This window comes from Mercenaria mercenaria, unplaced genomic scaffold (assembly GCF_021730395.1).
Source record: "Mercenaria mercenaria strain notata unplaced genomic scaffold, MADL_Memer_1 contig_3294, whole genome shotgun sequence".
Classification (NCBI taxonomy): Eukaryota; Metazoa; Mollusca; class Bivalvia; order Venerida; family Veneridae; genus Mercenaria; species Mercenaria mercenaria.
This window is the reverse complement of record NW_026461419.1, coordinates 1-13,176: the sequence shown is the minus strand read 5'-3', so window position 1 is coordinate 13,176 and position 13,176 is coordinate 1. Positions and strand designations below refer to the sequence as shown.

Here is a 13,176-nt window from a genome sequence, read left to right as displayed (position 1 = left end):
TTCATTAAGATATTATCATAAATGTGGCCTCTACAGTGTGAACAAACTTTTCCTTTGATTTGACCTGGTGACCTAGTTTTTGATCCTACATGATCCAGATTCAAACTGGACCTTGAGATCATCAAGATTAACATTCCGACCAAGTTTCATGAAGATACAGTCATAAATGTGGCCTCTCAGTGTTAAGAAGCTTTTCCTTTAATTTGACCTGGTGACCTAGTTTTTGACCCCAGATAACCCAATATCAAATTGGTCCAAGATTTTATTGAGGATAATATTCTGACCAAGTTTCATTAAGATTAGGCCAAAAATGTGACCTCTAGAGTGTTAATAAGCTTTTCCTTTGATTTGACCTGGTGACCTTGTTTTTGACCACAGATGATCCAATATCAAAATCGTCCAAGATTTTATTGAGAGTAACATTCTGACCAAGTTTCATTAAGATTAGGCCAAAAATATGACCTCTAGAGTGTTAGCAAACTTTTCCTTTGATTTGATCTGGTGACCTAGTTTTTGAACCCAGATGACCCAATATCAAACTCATCCAAGATTTTATTGAGGATAACATTCTGACCAAGTTTCATTAAGATTAGGCCAAAATTGTGACCTCCAGTGTTAACAAGCTTTTCCTTTGATTTGACCTGGTGACCTAGTTTTTGACCCCAGATGACCCAATATCGAACTCGTCCAAGATTTTATTGAGAGTAACATTCTGAACAAGTTTCGTTAACTTTGGGCCAGAATTGTAACCTCTAGAATGTTAACAGTCAAATTGTTGACGCCGACGCCGACAGACGACGACGGACACAAGGCGATCACAAAAGCTCACCTTTGAGCACTTCGTGCTCAGGTGAGCGAAAAAAAAGCTTGTTGTAAAACTTCACAAATCCCTTTATTGTTCTGATTTCTCCTTTCATTTCTACATCTTTTTACAATATCAAACATTCTGTACCATGATCAACTAGGCATTATCATTAATATATATTGGAGATTAAATAACAACTGTTTGTGAAACACATATCCACCCCAAACCTAATGATGGCCTTTCCAAGTAAACTGGGAGAGTAAATTTCTGTAACAAAAACCTGTTTTATACCTTGAAGACACTGTGAACTTGACCTTTGAAATGACTCAAAAATAATAGGAGTAATCCACTGACAACAGGTAATTTTCCCACAGTTAAGAGGCCATAGGCCTGAGAGTATTTCAAATATTGATCAGCAACAGTTTTCAGTTAAAGGTCACATTGACCTTGACCTTAAACATTCTGACCCCTAAAGTTTTCCAGCCAAAGAACCAAGATTTCTACAGTGCTCAGAAATCATTTGCAGTCACATAGTCAATGTGGCCTTGACTTTTCACATATCAGCCCCTACTGACCACAAGGTCAAAGCAATCTTCTGTTGTTGATCTGAAACCAAGTGATCTACTATTATGGACTGATGAGGAAAATAATCCAGATAAGCTTAAGTCTGGAAGATAATTTAAGTACAGTCGACATTGTATTAAGAGACCACCCAAGGGACTGCTAAGAAGTTGGGTCTCTTAATGTAATGGTCTCTTAATGCATTTCAGTCAGATTAAAATAAAAGTTATTTTTAACTGTTAATGTAACTGTATCTATTATGAACATCCATGTATGGTTTAAAAATCTGTTTTAACATCGTGAACACTTTTCCAAGTCCACAAACCATGAAAATTATGGCTAGATTGTTTGAGGTTAATTGCATTCAGGCACATGCAAAACGTACTCGCTAATTACACAGGTGAAGAAATGCCCGGTAGAATTTTGGTACCCGGTCGCTTAATAGATACTTTTGTCGAATATTTTACCTGTCAGGACTACATTATTGTGGTCGCTAGTCTTTTAATAAAAAAGTCGTTTAATGGAATGAATTTATGTACTGAAAATGTTCGGGAGGGATTTTGACCGGTCGTTTAATATAAAAATCGCTTAATAGAGGTGGTCGCAAGTACGATGTCGACTGTAGTGCACTATAATTACCAAGTTTCTTTCAATCAAATAATTAAAGTCCTTTGGTAAAAACATGACACCAAACTGTTTGAATTTGAATATTCTTACAATTACCTTTCCAAATTTTAATCAACTCTCTACAAAATAATATACACACCAGAGTTGCTTGAAAAATCTCTGGTGACAGGACCAGAACTGGGCCCACAGCCTTGTGTAGTTGTTGGTTGTCCTTCCAATGGCCGACTCCAGGGCTTTACGCAACTCATTCCTATATATTACAAAAGATAAATATTGGTTAAAAGTAAACATACATAGCATTTGCTTCCTTTTAGTTTGGTTTCACACAAACACACTTTCGGTCATACAGTGATTATCTAGCTGTTAGGGGTTGAGAAAGACAACAACTGTCCATCTCACACTACTTCAAGTCCAGGTGGACTGAGGTAAAACCACAGACTTTCTGCAAGCACGCTGGCAAAACACTAATTTGCAGCTGTGAAATATGTATGACACAGACTTCACTTTTTTTAGCAAATTATTAACACATAGTTACAACCTTAAGGAAGTCTAAATGATCTGTGAAAGAACATACATTGCAGCTTTGATAAAATTTGATGAGGAACTTCTTGTTGCAAGGTAATGGGGCACACCCAATCTCAGTCACACTGATAGGAAAGCATAATATAACATCTTTGAATTTTACTGGTACAGAAACATTTCTTCACAAAATGTTCCATATCTCCAGTTGATTTTTTCTCAGGCAGTTTTAGGCATATTAATTAGTAGAACCACCGACTTTCAAAAAGCCATATCAAAGTACAGCTTTACATAAAGGATTTTGATCCTGGCATGATTATCTTTTAGATAGAAGCTCTTACACGAGCTTTTTTTTCATACTGAATTTATTAAACAAGTTGAATAAAATAATAAAACATGAGGCTCTGCCATTTTTATGCAATGAGTTTAATCAGAGCAATATGAAGACACTCGAGTAAGATCATCTACTAAACTCATGCCTGATTTAAACTGTGGAAAGACATTTTTATCACATGTTAACTTTTTCTGCTCAACATAAAAAATTCTTCTTTATTTGACCAATGTTGTCTATACTTAAAATTAGAAATGTGTCACAGACACGGATGCCCTTGAAACATGAGAAAGGTCACAGGCATGGTACTGCTCACAAACTAAATGAAGGACCCTTGGCCCTATTTATTGGCAAAAAAATATTGTAAGAAAACCTGAAAATTTAGTAATCTGTATATGTAGTGAAAATTGGGTAAGTTCAACAAAGGACTGTGACCTTGACCTTTGAGCTATTAAAATGGTTTTGCGCCTGACACATTGTCTATTCATGCACATCACTTGAGTCAAATTATTCTGAAATCTGACCATGCATGTCGAAGTTATGGCCCAGAAAGTAAACCACCATTTCCCGAACACACAAACGGACAGGGTAACACTATATGCACCCCCCACACACCTCCCCACATCATATGTCATATATGTGTAATATGTCATGCCTTTATTTAAATCCCAACATCAATTATGTAATAAACCACACAAGTAAATGGCAAACAATCAGTTCTGTATAATTAATTTGTAAAAGCTCTCACAATATATGCCAATCACAGTAAGTCACTGTAACCTTGACCTTTGATCTACTGAAATCCAAAACAGAAAATTGCCCTATGTAGATTGACAATTGCAAGACCAAGCATTTTCTTTTTTTAAGTTACTCTTGTACACAGAGGAAATAACTTATTAAGGAAATTCTCTTACCAGACATGTACTGCTGTGTCATACATCTTCACCTGCTCCTTCGTCAATGTAGCTTCTATTGTGAGAAACTCAGCTTGCTTGTAACTCAGACCTCTCGACACGTGCATTCCAGCTCATTTCATCTCCATTGCCAACATCTCAGCCATACCTGAAATATTAAGTTTCCTTTCAAAAGGTATGCCTCCAGATTACAGCAACACAGCAGAATTTTCAATACAGATAGCAGTCTTAACATGTGTGGCAAACTCTCACAATATATGTCCATCACAGCAAATCATATTTGACTTCTTACAAACTCTACATACTAAGTACACAAGTTACCAATTTTTTAAATTTCAACTTTTTCAAGGGCTATATCTCCAATTTAACAAGGACTATCCATCTTGTTGTCACTGCTTAAGTTACTATATGAACATTCAATTTTCACAATTATTCAGAATAATTCAAGGCCATAGCTTGAGTAGTGACTGGATGTATTCAGTCCGTTATCAAATGATTCTAATGACAATTAACATTGTGACCAAAAAAGGTGAACTTCTAGTAAGAACTACTCAAGTTAGACAGTGAACACTGTCAATTTTTGTAGTATTTAGTCATTAAACGGTCATAACTCGAGCCTCTTGGAAAATCTGAGTGTTAACTGAACTTTACCAAAATATGCATGTAAACATAGTGATCCAGAACACAAGTTAAGAACTAGAGCTTGTTTTTCACAAAAACCTATGTCTCCCACCACTTAACAGGCAGACATTGTAAAATGCCACAAATTAAGGGCCACAACTGCTGTGAAAAATCAATGATCAAAAATATTCCATCTAGGCTTTGTACTGATCTCTCCTGTAAAGTTTGGTGAAATTCAACCAGTGGTATAGGAGAAGCAGCACAGTAATTATAGAACTTGACAAATCAAGGGTGATAACTCTGCTGAAAATCATTTAAACAGAACATGCCAATGATATGCACAACTAAGCTTCACACTGATCACCTTGAGGTTTGGAGAACTTCAGCCCAATGGTATACATCAAGTAGTGTAAACACTTCAATACAACAAAGCAAAGGTCATAACTCTGAAAATCTATGAACTGGCATAATGTGACATACAAACAACATGCACAATCAGGATTGGCACTGATCACTTCTGCAATGTTTGGTGAAAATCTGCCCAATAAGATAAGCTTCCTAAATAATATAAAATTTGACAGATCAAGGGCAATAACTCCATCAAATCATCAAACAGGAACATGTCCAAGATATGCACAGCTTCGTTTGGAAATGATCACTTTTTGAAGTTTGGTGTAAATCTGCTAGATTTTTGTTGTTGTTTTGTTGGATTTAATGTAACACCAACACAGACCCTAGCTGCCTCTCTGTGCATAATTTCATCGCAAGCGGGCACTTGGGTAAAACTATCAACCTTCCGTAAGTCAGCCTGACAGTGTTGGAGAAACTGCATGGACAAACTTTGTGACACAAAAACAGACAGACAGACTGACAGCACTAAAGCAAAACCACTGCATGTGGGAGACATAGTGGCTTAATTTAATCCATAATAATTCTCACCTAAACCTTTCTTCTGTACAGAGTCAAGAAACTGCTCAAAATTCTTGTACGGAGCTCCTTCACCCCAGAGTCCAAGTCTTTCCATAAATGCCTGTGATAAAGAAATGAACAGTAATTCAGTATCCTACAAACAATGATGTAAAAACCTGAATGCTAAAATGTAAGTTGCTCAATGCCTTTTCCTAGTAGACTAGTAGACTGACCTATCAAAACTGAGAAAATGCAGCAAAGCCCAATACACATATAAGGCATGTTTCATAAAAATATTTTTCTTTCAACATTGATATTCTACATGGTGCCTTCTATATCTGTCTTCAAATTCATGAAAAAATATTTTTTTACTTTAAAAACTAATTAAGGGTAGAATCCACCACTTGTGACACACACACACACACACACACACACAGATAGATGGACAGACAGAGCAACAAACAAATGAAATGGCTACTAGTGTCTTGTTAAAATATCCTTTTGTGTATTGATATAAACATTTTCAAGTATCCACATGGGGTGCACAGACAGCACAGCAAATTTTCACTTGTGTTGTTATGTCTCTGTCTTAATGGGTATTTTGTGTCAAATTCTTAGTAAATGAAGATTCTCCACTTTCCTGTGAACAAGTAACTTCTAATCTTACCATGTTCTTTACATCTGTCAATCCTGTGGCACTGCAGTACAACACTCGAGCTTTTGGTAACATTCTGTATAGAAAATACGAAACCATTCATCAAAATTGTTTAACAAGAGGGTCATGATGACCCTCAATCGCTCACCTGAGTAAAATGAGCCACATTTTTCAAATGGCAAACTGATACTAAAATATTAAGAAGGTAGATCAGTAGATCACATTCATGGTAACTGAAAGTCAGTTTTAATATCGGTGTGCAAAACTGTACATGTCATCCAAATTTCAAGGCTGTATCTTAAAAAACAAGAAGGTAGATCAGTAGGTCAAGGTCACAGTCAAGTGATCCCTATTCGCTTGGGGTCTTCAGGTAATTATAATTTAACAGTCTAGGAAATATGATCTGATAATTTTTGAAGTATTTTTTCCTATTTAACTCATAATTATAACAAATGACCCCCAGGGTGGGGCTTCTTTTTCACCCCTGGGGTATAATTTGAACAAACTTGTTAGAGATCCACCAGGCAATGCTATGTACCAAATATCAAAGGCCCAGGCCTTGAACTTTCAGACAAGAAGATCTTTTTTTTCCCTATATAAGTCTATGTTAAACTTCCCGGCTGTAGAATGTCCATGGCCAGATATTTTTATCCATGGTTAAAACATGGATATCCATGGCCAGAGCATGGATATCCAGGTGAATTAGTTGTCCAGGGATGAAGGCAGGGATATCATGGACATTGTCCATGGAAAGTGAATAGCAGCATGGACATGGTCCATGGTCAGCTTTTCTGTTCACACTTAGAAATTCTCTGATGAATAAGGCAGAAAAAGTTCTAAGTCGAAAAAAGTCGAAAAAATGGGAATTTTTTTAAAAATTATTAATTCATTACTGTCCTTAGTTTTATGGTCATATAGGTATTCAAATTAATTGAAATGAAACAAGGAAAACAAAGGAATGTAACTAAATAAAATGTTTTCATTTTGCATATTAAAAAAAAAATGTAAATTAGAATTACATCATTTTATTAATTCATCCTGACAGTTGATGTAACAAGATATCATACATCATTGAAAATATATCCCACTATAAGCTATTTATTTCTTTCAGTTTGTTATTGAACATCTCAAACAATGGCACCAAAAAAAAATACAGTAGTTCATAAGGATTAAATGTCATATAGTCAAAGAAATTGTTATGAAATTATGCTCATATATGTAAACTCATCATATTATAAACTGAATTAGTCTATGCCTTTGATAATCCAGGCAGTGATTAATTATCTAGCTTTTACAGCCTTTTAATACACTGCTGTTCAGTGTGTACTGTTGTATAAATGAACACACAGAGATAGCTGATAACATCTGGAGATTCTGACCAAGATAAAGACCAATGGAAATGCAGGCTTCTGAAGCCGTTTTACACATGTAGCCCCAAGAAATAATTCCAGTACTTTTTAAAAAAAAAATTCTGTGATCTTTGCAAATTCTGTGAGCAAATAAATGGAAAAATTCTCATGAACTGTATATATATATTTAAGAACATTCCAGATATTCCCTTCAGTAACTATACTGTACCAAGGAATATTGCTCATGAATACAAAAATTTGAATGTAAACAGGAAGTGCTTTGTTCTAGATGTTGGAGGCAAAATGGAATGGAGCTAAATAATTTTGTACCTTGAAATTCTAAAATGCTTTTAGAGAGATATCAGGTAAGAACATTAAACTTTCTAAACTAAAATATAATTTAAATCTATATATCATAGAACTAAAACAAATAGACTGAAGCAGGAACTTTATTCATCTCAGTGGCTTAAACTTTCACCTGGTTACAGGTATTTTTTAAGGTATATGTGAATGATACATAATTATGCTTCTGTAGCAACAGTTTATTTAATGCATATAGTTCTTGCAGTTTTCTATTATTCATTTCTTGTAATTAGTCCTACAATCACTTTGGCTTACAACAAAGTCTAAACATTATGTTATAATTTTACTTTGCAGATACAAGAGTGTACATATTGAGTTATTAGAAGCATTGTCTTCAACATGTATGAATGAAATGATGTAATCAGAGATAATTGATGGCTTTAGTGACTATGCTACAGGATGAAATGAGATCACAGACAGAGACCCCATCAAACACTTAACTGTAAGTAAATATTTGCAAACACTTATACTAGTATATTTATTTCTATAAAAGGTTGATGATGTATTAATTTATCTTGTTGGGGATTTATGGTTCCACTGACAGGCTGATAATTCCATCAACATTTTATGACATTAATTTTTTGTCAGTACGAAATTCTAAAATTTCTTTTTAAGCTTGCCTGTCATCATTATTAATAGGCATTTACTGAGATGAGGGATAGTACCCACAGATTGTGCTCTTATTTTCATTTCAGTGTCCAATTATAAAGTAATTGGTTTTGATACAACATTTAAATGGTAACTGCAAATTAATTCTGGATTTAGAGTTTTCATTTCACATAGGTAATATTATATTGTCTAAACATTTTAATTGCAATTATTAATATAAATTGTTTATATATGTGTTATATCAATTTCAGAAATGGCTGGAATGAGGTTCCTGACCCTGGTGATGGTTTTAGCAAAGCTAAGAGACATTCTGGTGCCACCTATATTGAGCCAACATAACTCCAAAAATGATTTTGTTGTATTCATAACTTTCTATTAAATAATTTTTATATTTAATATATCTTTTAGTTTAATTTTTTAGTTGAAGCTAAGTTCAAGCCACAATTGCCAGGTTAGGCTAAGAAGTGCTGCATGATGACAGGTCCTTGGACAGCATGGACCCAGTCCATGGATGGCATGGACACCATCCATGAACGGCTTAGACACTGGACAATGTCCATGGATGGCATGGCCACTGTCCATGGATATGCCCTGGACACTGGCCATGGATGCCATGGACATTGTCCATGGCCACTGTCCCTGGACAGGCATGGATTTTTATCCAGGGATACACAGTTTTTGTCCATGGATATGTGTTCCAATACTCCATGGACAACAGACCATGCTGAAATCCATGGAATCCATGGACATACTACAGCCGGGCTGGTACCCACAGGACAGGGCCTCTTTTCACCCTAGGGACATAATTTGAACATTTTTGGTAGAGAAACATGCAACATACTTAATATCAGAAGCCTAGGTCTTGCAGTTTCAGGCAAGAAAATTTTTAAAGTTTTTATCCTATATAAGTCTATGTTAAACTTGAGACCCCCAGGGCAGGGCCTCTTTTCATCCCAGGGGCATAATTTGAAATATCTTGGTAGAAGATCACAAGGCAATGCTACATACAAAATATCGAAGGCCTATGTCCTGTGGTTTTAGACAAGAAGATTTTTAAAGTTTTTACTATATAAGTCTATGTAAAACTTGTGACCCCAGGGGCAGGGCCTCTTTTCACCCCTGGGGCATAATTTGAACAATCTTGATAGAGGACCATAAGATGATCTCACAAGCCAAATATCAAGGCTCTATGCCTTTCAGTTTTGGACAAGAAGATTTTTAAAAATTTTCTTTTCGGTTGCCATGGCAACCAGAGTTCTGCATGGAATTAAATTCTTTGAAAAATTTGAAAGGGGACCACCCAAGGATCATTCCTGTGAAGTTTGGTGTAATTCTGCCCAGTGGTTTTCAAGAAGAAGATTTTTTTTAGAAAATGTTGACGGACGTACGACACACGACGGACGTTGGATATTGAGCGGTCACAAAAGCTCACCATGAGCCTTTCGCTCAGGTGAGCTAAAAATAAGTTGCTTTTATGATAACCTTGATCTATGAGATTTAAACATTTTCATATAGTGGTTCGAGTCATAATTCGGCCACTTTTTGTGGTTTTTCATAAATATTTCTTTCTTTATACAACTGATTTGTACAAAATTTCTACCATATGTGCTTTAATACAAGCAACATTGATTGTTATCATCCACGACCATTCACAGTATGGTAAACAATAAAACTGCGCTTAAAATAACAGACAGGTTTAGCCTCCACATTCTACCTTCTACAGGTTGTAAATATTCGGCCACTTTTTAAATGTAAAGTTGGTTATGTTTTCAACATTGTCTTGGAAATAAATCAATGCTACAGCCAAAATCGTTCTTTTTTCAACAAACTGAAATCAATTTTCAATAGCATACCTCGTGGGAAATATTTGCCAATAGATTTAAAAAGCGTCCGTCATTCTTCTCACACCGGTATGATGTAGTTTAGTTTTTACGTCATTGTTTATTACACATTCTAACAGAAAACAGCTTTTCTTGTCACTTTTCGGGGGTGTTTTTTTTAACAGGAGAGTAAACGTGTGTTAACAGAGAGATTCTCGCGCTCGCATGCTGTTATAACACCTTTCTACATATGTTCCGTGGCAAGGCGTAAATGTATTACAGCCCCAAAACATATAATTCAAAAGGAAATGACGTCAATGTGAAAAAACAACGTAGACTTTATCGCGCATTTCATGGAAATTCAATGACATTGAGGGACAATATATTTATTTACTTGGTTTTACGCGTTTTATGCTAGTAAGCGCATTTTCTTACTAATTTGAATTAACCCTTGCCGGGCCTCAGCATAATCGAGCGCATGCGATGACGTTATGCGTCCCGTGAGACAAAATATTTGTTATTTCGAGTACGCAACTTTAGGTAAAGACAAATTTTTTTCTACTCATCTCAACTCATTATTTTTGCCGACTTTGTTGCTAACGCATGTGCTTTTGATGACACAGTTGCGTTCTCAATCATCTGGCTCCAAAAAAAGCTTCTAAGTGTGTGGCTGAATATTTACAACCTGGCCGAATTTACGACTTGAACCAGTACAACTGCACAAGTTATGAGGCCTAAACAAATTCTTATTCTTTCATTGTAACAATCATGATCACTTGCATCGAAATGCAGACTACTATACATCACTGTACAAATTTCTGTATTTTTTTTCGCTTTTCTTTTCTCACTGTATTTTAGAAAGAATACTATATTATGCTACTAAAACGCTTGTTAAATATGATAAAGATGATCAGGCTCCTATGACCTGTCAACTCAGTTATGTTCTAGCAATATCCCTGATGATAGTCCACAAATCATGCTGTTTTTATTATAATAAACAACTGCAGTACTCCTTCACATTGGTATCTCTCTTTCTGACAGTTCTAAGTTCCACTGTTACACCATTTTTCTGACATTAGTATAATGTGAAAGAAAACATTGAAGAAACACAATTTGTATTTACCTCTGTATACTGGTAACAAACAGTGCAATCTTGGTACTTGCTTGCTCTTTTCCCTGTTAAGAGAAAAATATTACAATTTCACATATTTTTAATTACTCTTTTAATGCAAAATGCAAGTTTCATAATATACACTATGTGTATGTGTGTATCAAAGTTAATCACAATGGCTAACTCCCCCAAATGAATGTTAGTCATTTTACATACAACAGAAAATGTCCCAGTGCTAGAAGTGGAATGCTGATCATTTTAGGAGTAAAAAAAAATTGTTTGTTCCCTGTATCCTTACCTACCCTAAATTTTTGGCCCGACCCTAAATGTTTTTATGGCCTTGGAAAATATTTTTTCAACTTTTAAACGAAACGTTGCAAAACTGCATTTTTTATGCTTTAAACATGGTCAGTGATCTTAGAAATCAACTCACTGATGCACTAAAGGCAAAATCCCTCATTTGTATCCATTTTCTGACAAAAAAAAATTAATTTCAATAAAAAAAAACAAGAGGGTCATGATGACCCTGGATCGCTCACCTGAGTGATATGAGCTACATGTTTCAAAGATCAAATTGATGATAAAATATTAAGAAAGTCAGTAGGTCATATTCATGGTCAATGAAATTCAGTTTTACGACTGGTGTGCAAAACCCATGCAGAAATTATTCCCAGGTAAAAGAATTTCCTGGGAAATCTTTCTATCCTGGTATGAAAATCCTAGTATTCAAGAAAAGCTGGGATCCTGGGATTTTTAGGACCTAGGACCAGGATAAAACCAAGAAAATACCAGGAATTTAATGTTACAATAAAAATAACAGGGAGACCTAGGAATTTAACATATAAAATACCAGGAAAACCAGGAGCTAGGAATTCTTTTTTCAGATTTGTAAGCTACACACAAAAATCAAATTCCTGGTATCCTGGTACCTGGGAAAAGTAGTCTTCATACAATTCCCAGTAAAGTCCTGGTAGCCAGGAACAGAAATTGGCAGAAAAAGTTTCAAGTCAGAACAATGGGAAAAGTTTTTTAACTTCATTAATTCATTACTTTCCTCTTTTTTATACAGGTACCTTCTTTTTTTATACAGGTACAGGTATTCAAATAAATTGAAATGAAACAAGAAATCTAAATTAGAAAAAAATCACTTCTTATAGTTTGAAAAAAAACACACAAGTTTTTAAATTAATTAGATATAGTAATCATTTTAATATAAATGCATCTTCTCTTTATTATTGAACATTTCAAACAATAGCACAAACAAGTATATAAGTAAAACATTAAGTTTTATTAGGGTTAAATGTCATATAGCCAAAGAAGGGTACTATTCTGCTAGTCTGTTGCATCACCATAACATGATTTATCTATACCTTGACTGATTCACAGTCATTAGATATCTAAGGGTCAATAAAATATTCTGCTGTTCAGTTGATGTAGAGGGAGATAACTGATACCAGATGGTATCTTACATTTAGAAACCTCATCAAGATAAGAACCAATGAAAATGAAGATGCAATGTTTGGCTGCTGAAGCTCAAAAAGTAGTCCCATTTTTTTCTGTTTCTGTTACTATTACAATCATCTATGCAAATTAAATCAGTACATAAATGAACAAATCCCCCCTTGTACTGTACATACAGATATTATTAGCACTCTAAATGTTCAATTCAGTACTTAAGTATACCAAAGGAAATTGCCCATGAATATGAAAATTTGAATGAACTGTAAACAGGAAGTTCTTTCTTGGAGGAATGGAAATAAACTTTGTTGCTAGAAATTTTAAAATGGCTATTAGACAGACATTAGGTAAGTCTCTTATACTAATTTATTTCAAAAAGTAATTTAATTCAGTACACAACAAGATTAGAAAATATTAGATGGAAACAGGAACTTTAACAATCACAGAGACTTTCACCTGATTACAGGTATTTTTTGTCAGGAATTTACTAATAGCCTTTAAGCAGCAATATATTTAAATCTTTT

The 13,176-nt window shown here is 34.8% G+C and overlaps 2 long non-coding RNA genes across 2 annotated transcripts; one reads left to right on the top strand and one right to left on the bottom strand.

Annotated features, from left to right (window-relative positions):
- Window positions 1–3,771: 3,771 nt before the first annotated feature.
- Window positions 3,772–11,260, bottom strand: LOC128552926 (uncharacterized). The gene is made up of 4 exons (XR_008369207.1): window positions 11,207–11,260; window positions 5,955–6,018; window positions 5,318–5,408; window positions 3,772–3,905 (listed from the first exon to the last, which is right to left on the bottom strand). It is a non-coding gene; the product is annotated as an uncharacterized LOC128552926 (long non-coding RNA).
- LOC123553914 (uncharacterized) lies at window positions 7,487–8,659 on the top strand. The gene is made up of 2 exons (XR_008369208.1): window positions 7,487–8,096; window positions 8,515–8,659. It is a non-coding gene; the product is annotated as an uncharacterized LOC123553914 (long non-coding RNA).
- Window positions 11,261–13,176: the final 1,916 nt, after the last annotated feature.